Below are 6,480 nucleotides of genomic sequence, written 5' to 3' on the forward strand. Positions count from 1 at the left end.
ATAGGAGATCCTCACAAGTAATTCAAGGTACCTACTCTTGTATACAGATGTATGAATAGCAATATAGTACTGACCTACAAACTTCAAAAGGAAAGCTCTACAATCTTCATTGGCAGCCATAGTACTAGCCATCATCACACAAGAAGATACTCAAAGAAGCTCCCAAAGTTAAGTTCCAGATCAAGAATAAGTGAAATGTACTTCTCAAGAAGAGTCATATACCACCAGAATGAATTAAAGGATTAAACTGTCAGCACTCTCTGCATTTAGACTTTCAAACACCAACTTGACAAGGAGTGGGAGAATAAGCAGTGGAGGTTTGACAGGGAGTCATCAAATCAAGAGCACTACAGGTCTGGAGGACCTTAAAGCTCTCAAATGGATTAAGGTGATTAAAGTAATTAAGCTGTGTGTAGCTTGAAGAGAAATCCCTGCTCTGGATCCTTGATTTTCTTCACGAGTGATCTCAGCATGTTCAGCTTTTTGATGGTTTGGCTAACCATATTCTCTCTTCCTCTCAACAATTTTTGAGCAGAGTTCCTCAGGAAAGTGTACTGAGTCTACATTATCTAGCCTCTTTGTTAATGATGCTCCTTCTACTATCTTCGGTAACCTACCTCTATGCTGATGACTCAAAACTTCGTGCGCCAGCCTTTTCATGTGAATATCCTGAATTAATCTTGAACTGTATGGCCATTGGGCTGAGGCTTGGCTTCTGGAATTTAATATTGACAAGTGCCATGTTATTCCCTTCGGCAAAAACAAACTCCTATTGTTCTTATTTTTTTTTCTGGCCACTTAATCTCTTCTGTAAGTGATAAATGAGATCTTGGTGTCATTATGAAAATGAATTGGAAATTCATTACTACACTAAGAAGTCTGTTGCTGGTCCTAGTTCGACTCTGGTGCTGATCAAGTTCACCCTTTCCACATGTTTCCCAAAATGTCATAAGTCATCTATATAAAGGACTAGCATGACCCAAGCTTGAAGCTGGAATGTCTCTAGTCTCCTTGTATTTAAAAAAAAAAGCATTAAAGTTCTTACCCTGCAAGACTAGCAAAGCTGAAACGCTCAACACTTGTGTATAGTAGAAGAAGAGGTAATGCCATTATAACCTATAAGCTAATGAAGGTCAACACTCTCTCAGCATTATTTGCCGTTGTTGGTCTTGATTCAAGAACCAGAATCCATTGGCTGAAACTTATAAAGCAGGCTACCATAACCAGGACTGTACACAATTCTTTTCCTTAAAGATTGTCACTAAATAGAACTCATTGAAGATAGAATTCCTGCTCACTCTGTAGACATTTTGAAACAACAAGTGGTCCTCTAGAGAATGGAAACTCATCTGGGAACCTATTGATTATCTATCAGCACATATTCTCTAACAACACTGTAAACAATTTATCAATCTGAGGCTTCTGAAGCCCCTGATATTAATGGTGTTTCAAATGTTGTCATGCATGAATTGGCTCTTAGCATCATAGCTTGACCAGCCCTCTTGCTTCTCTTTTTAACCTTTGTTTAGATTCTCGTAAATGCCCTACTGTAGAGAAAAAGGCAGATATAAAAACTATTCATAAGGCAAATACATTCTTAGACCACACTGGCTATACATGACAAACGAAACTCAGAGAGGAGAGAAAGTAACAAAATGAAAAATAAAATAAAAAAGGGTGAAAAAACGAGGATTTTGTCAGCCAGCGAACCATGAATATTAAAAAATTTAAGCAAACATTTCGACAAGGACCTCCGCCAAGTCGTCTTTAGTGCTAAAAAAAAAGAAAAAAAAAAGAAAAAAAAAAAAAAAAAAAAAACAAACGAAAATCTAACCTTTCGAAGTTTACTATACGAAGACAGAACAGACACTGAATAAAAAACCAGGCAGGAATCAATGACATTGAATTTACCAAGATGATTGGGCAAAGATCTTTCGTCTTGCAATAGCTTTAGCTTGTCTATAATTTCGGTTTTCATTAGATATGCAAAAAGGTTGTTCTAAGTCTTTTTGAGTGAAAATACTGAATGAGTCCTTCAAGATTGAATTTTCGTAAATTTGGCTTAATGAAATATCTCCAGCATCTCTATTTATTGCTAAATTTTGGTTCATATATTTTTTTTTATCTCAATTACCTCTTTAAAAGTTTGTGGTACGCCATTAACAGTTGATATTAAGATTGCCTTGTCAAGCACAACTAGATGGTTTGGATGTACGTATATATTTGAAGTCAACGCCGAATCAAAGTTGTCATTGGTTTTTTTAATCTAAGGTACTTATCTGTTAAAATTTAGTGCTCATGCAAACGTTCTCCCAGTCCTTGATGGGTCCTAACAATGTAAAATTTTCCTCAAGAACACGGGATTCTGTAGACACCACTACCCAGTACAGGGTCTGTTTTATCCTTTCCTGAGTTGAAAAAGTGTTCAACTTTTTGTTCGGTTTTGAAAGAAACAGAGAGATTAAATTTTTTTTAAATTTTCCAAAGTCTATCGCCAAGCTTCGGGATGTATGGTAAAACGATGGAAGCTTTTTTCCCAAATGCCGTTGTAGCTGAGTCTAGAGGATCAATCTCCCTTTTTCGTTCTTTTATCTTTTTGAATCTTCTGAGTATTATATTTTCAATGAGTTTGATTGTGTGACCATTGCAAAAAAGAAATATCCTTGACATAATTCAGTTCAGAATTTATATGATTACGGGAACAAATTTTTAAAACTCTGTCGACTAAAGAGATTATTACCCCTCTTTTCACAGAAGGAGGGTGATGGGAAGAGAAATGTAGATATCGATCATTATGAGTCGGCTTTCTATATATAGAAAATTCAAGACTAGGATTAGTTTTTATAATCAAAACATCCAAGAAAGGCAGCTTACCTGAATATTCGAGTTCTATTGTGAACTGGAGAATCAAATCAAAAGATTTCAAATGTACCAAAAATCACTTAGAGAGTCTTGTCAATGTTCCCAAACAGAAACGATATCATCAACGAAACGAAACCAGATACAGGGTTTTAAGTGGAAACTATTAAAGGCAGACTGTTCTATGAAATCTATGTAAATATTTGCCAAAAAAAGTGACAAAAGAATGCCCATGGATAAGCCCATTATTTGAAGAAAAAATTTGTTTCCTTCAAATAATGAATTTAAAATATGAGGAGTACTTGTTGCACAGACGGACAAGGGTCATTATTATATCAATTTCCAAAATTTTATAATTAGACCAAGCCGAATTTTCCTTTAATTTTCTTAGTAAGGCTTTCTTACAATTATGAACATCGCAAGAAGTGTACATAGAAACTGCATCAAAATTAGATAAGACGGGTAAAACTTTTTCCACAAAATAAGCTTTTCAAAAAAAATTAAAGAACTGCATTAAACAAAAAATGAGCAAAAATACAGTCAAATAATCTACCAAGCGTGAAACTACCACAAATCAGCATCGATAAATAAATGAAACCCAAATCGAATAGAAATTACAATAAATAACCGAGTCAAACTCAAAACTAGCAGAAATTAACATAAGTTGGGCTCAAAACATAATTTACACTTTACTGAAAAAAATATAAATGTTTTTACTTTTATAACTTTAATAAATCAAATAATATTAACATTTTGATTACTAAATATCAGTATATGTATATTGAACTGACAGTGCACATTCATTTGTATTTTTTTCAGTAAAGTGCAAATTATGTTCTGGCCTTGGGAAGGCATAGGGGTTTTGAGCCCAACTTTTGTTAATTTCTGCTCGTTTTGAGTTTGACTCGGTTATTTATTGTAATTTCTGTTCGTTTTGGGTTTCATTTATTTATTGATGCTGATTTGTGGTAGTTGGTAGATTATTTGATTTTATTTTTGCTCATTTTTTGTTTAATGGAGTTCTTTACTTTCCTTTGAAAAACATATTTAGTGGAAAAAGTTTTTTTTTAATTAATTTCTGTTCGTTTGATATTGACATAGTCTTTTCAGGGGAAAAAAATAATGCTTTAAATCTATTCTTTTTTTAAGACTTTATAGTTTGGCCTGCTATTTGTAGGGTGGAGAAATATTTTTAACAATTTTTCATAACTTACGCCCTTTTAAAAATCTGGACAAAAATAGTAGTGTTTTATTTAGTTTCATACCTCCTCTAGTTGACCTGAAATGTAAAACTTGATACGATTTGCAAAACAAATCTATATACATTCCTTCATAGCTTGGCTACACTTGAGCTATTTTGATTTGGTTAAATTTTAAGATCCGAAGTTGCTCCGAAAATTTGAACATAATACCCTCAGTCGCTCTTGGGATGCTGCTGAGATGCCTAATTGGGAATTAGCATTAAAACAGTGCATTTTGATTCAATCTTAAGGCAACATTTAGTCTTAAAACATAATGACCAAATTGGACCGTGGGCATGGGAAGGGCATTAATTGCCCTCAAATCACTTTTCACTATTAAAAAGGGTATCATCCCTTTCTATTTTCAATCAAATGAGCCCTTTTCGAAGTTCCCACGACAACTCCCTCGATACAAAGCGCCCTGGTCTAAACAACAACAACAACAAAAATAATACATTATACCCACATCAATCTTTACAATAAAAATGTCAAGCCTTCCAATCACTTTCGACTATTAAAAAAGTCACTAGGCCTTTCGATTTCCAATCGAATGAGCCCTTTTTGAAACGACAACGCTTTCTATAAACACCTTATAGGCCCCCAAGGCATAAATTACAACCCTTACCCTAAGGGCTGTTAGGGTGGTTGTCATCCTCTAAGACCAAATTTCCAGAGCTTTCAACTAAGTTAAACAAAATCGCTATCTCAAAATTTTGATTGGATGTGTTTGGGTAAATGGTGGGCGTGAGAGGGGAGGTAGTCGCTCTCCAACCACGTTCAACTATTAAAAATGGCACTAGCCCTTTCAATTTCCAATCAAATGAGCTCTTTTGAAGTTTCTACGACAACACTTTCAATAAAAATCTTAAATGCCCCCAAGGCATAACTTACAACCCTTGCCCTGAGGGCTACGGGGGGTGTCGTTCTTAAAGACCTAATTTCCAGAATTTTCTACTACGTTGAACAAAATGACTATATGAAAAATTTTGATTGGATGTGTTTGGAGGAATTGTGGTCATGAGAAGGGGGTTAGTTACCCTCCAATCACTTTCGACTATTAAAAAGGGCACTAATTCTCTCAGTTTCCAACTGAATGATTCGCTTTCAATGTTTTACGACAATGCTATGTATAAAAACCTTAAATGCCCCCAGGGAAGAACTTGAAGCCTTTACCCTGGGACCTCCAGGGGGTTTGTCATCCTTAAATACATAATTTAAAGAACTTTCAACTACGTTGAACAAAATGGCTATCTCTAAACTTTGATTGAATGTTTTTGAAGAAATGGTGGGCGTAAGAGGGGGGTTAATTACTCTCCACTCACTTTCGACTATTAAAAGGGTAATTTCAATTTCAAATCAAATGAACCCTTTTTGAAATCTCTACGACAACTTTCTACATAAACTTTGTATGCTCCCAGGGCTTAACTTAAAACCCTTGCCCTGAGGGCTTTGGGGGGGTGACATCCTTAAGGACCTAATTTCCAAAACTTTCAACTACGTTGAACAAAATGGCCATCTAAAAATTTTGATTAGATGTGTTAGGGGAAAAGGTGGGCGTGAGAGGGGGGTCAATTACTCTCCACTCACTTTCGACTATTAAAAAGGGAAATTTTAATTTCCAAACAAATGAGCCCTTTTTGAAATTTTTACAACAAATTTCTATATAAACCTTATACGCCCCCCGGGCAAAACTTACAACCCTTGTACTGAGGGCTCTGAGGGGGTTATCATCCTAAAAGACCTAATTTCCAGAACTTTCGACTAAGTTGAACAAAATGGATATCTCAAAATTTTGATTGGATGTGTTTAGGGAAATGGTGGGCGTGAGAAGGGGGTTAGTTGCCCTTCAATCACTTTTGACTATTAAAAGGGCACTAGCCCTTTCAATTTTCAATTGAATGAGCCCTTTTTGATGTTTTTACAACATCACTTTCTATAAAAACCTTACATGCTCTTACAACCCTTGCCCTGAGGATTGTGGGGGGATGAGTTGTCATCCTTAAAGACCTAATTTCCAAAACTTAAAGCTACGTTGAACAAATTGGCTTTCTATAAATTTTGTTTGGATGCCGTGGGGGAAATGAAGTGCGTGAGAGAAGGGCTAGCTACCCTCAAATACATTTTAAATGTTGACAAGGCACTAGCCCTTTGAATTTCCAATCAATTGTATTGTTTTCCAAGTTTTTACGACAAAGATTTCAATAAAAACCTTATATGCCCCCAGGGCATAACTTATAACCATTGCCCTGAAATGTGGGGGAGTGTCCTGCTCAAAGGTATAATTTCCTGAACTTTACACTGTGTGGAACAAAATGGCTATATCAAAATTTTGATTGGATATGTTTGGGAAAATGGTGGGCGTGGAAGGGGTGTTAGTTGC

The sequence above is a fragment of the Artemia sp. Qi Xiang Cuo genome, chromosome 14 (genome assembly GCF_049724085.1).
Source record: "Artemia sp. Qi Xiang Cuo chromosome 14, ASM4972408v1, whole genome shotgun sequence".
NCBI classification, from domain to species: Eukaryota; Metazoa; Arthropoda; class Branchiopoda; order Anostraca; family Artemiidae; genus Artemia; species Artemia sp. Qi Xiang Cuo.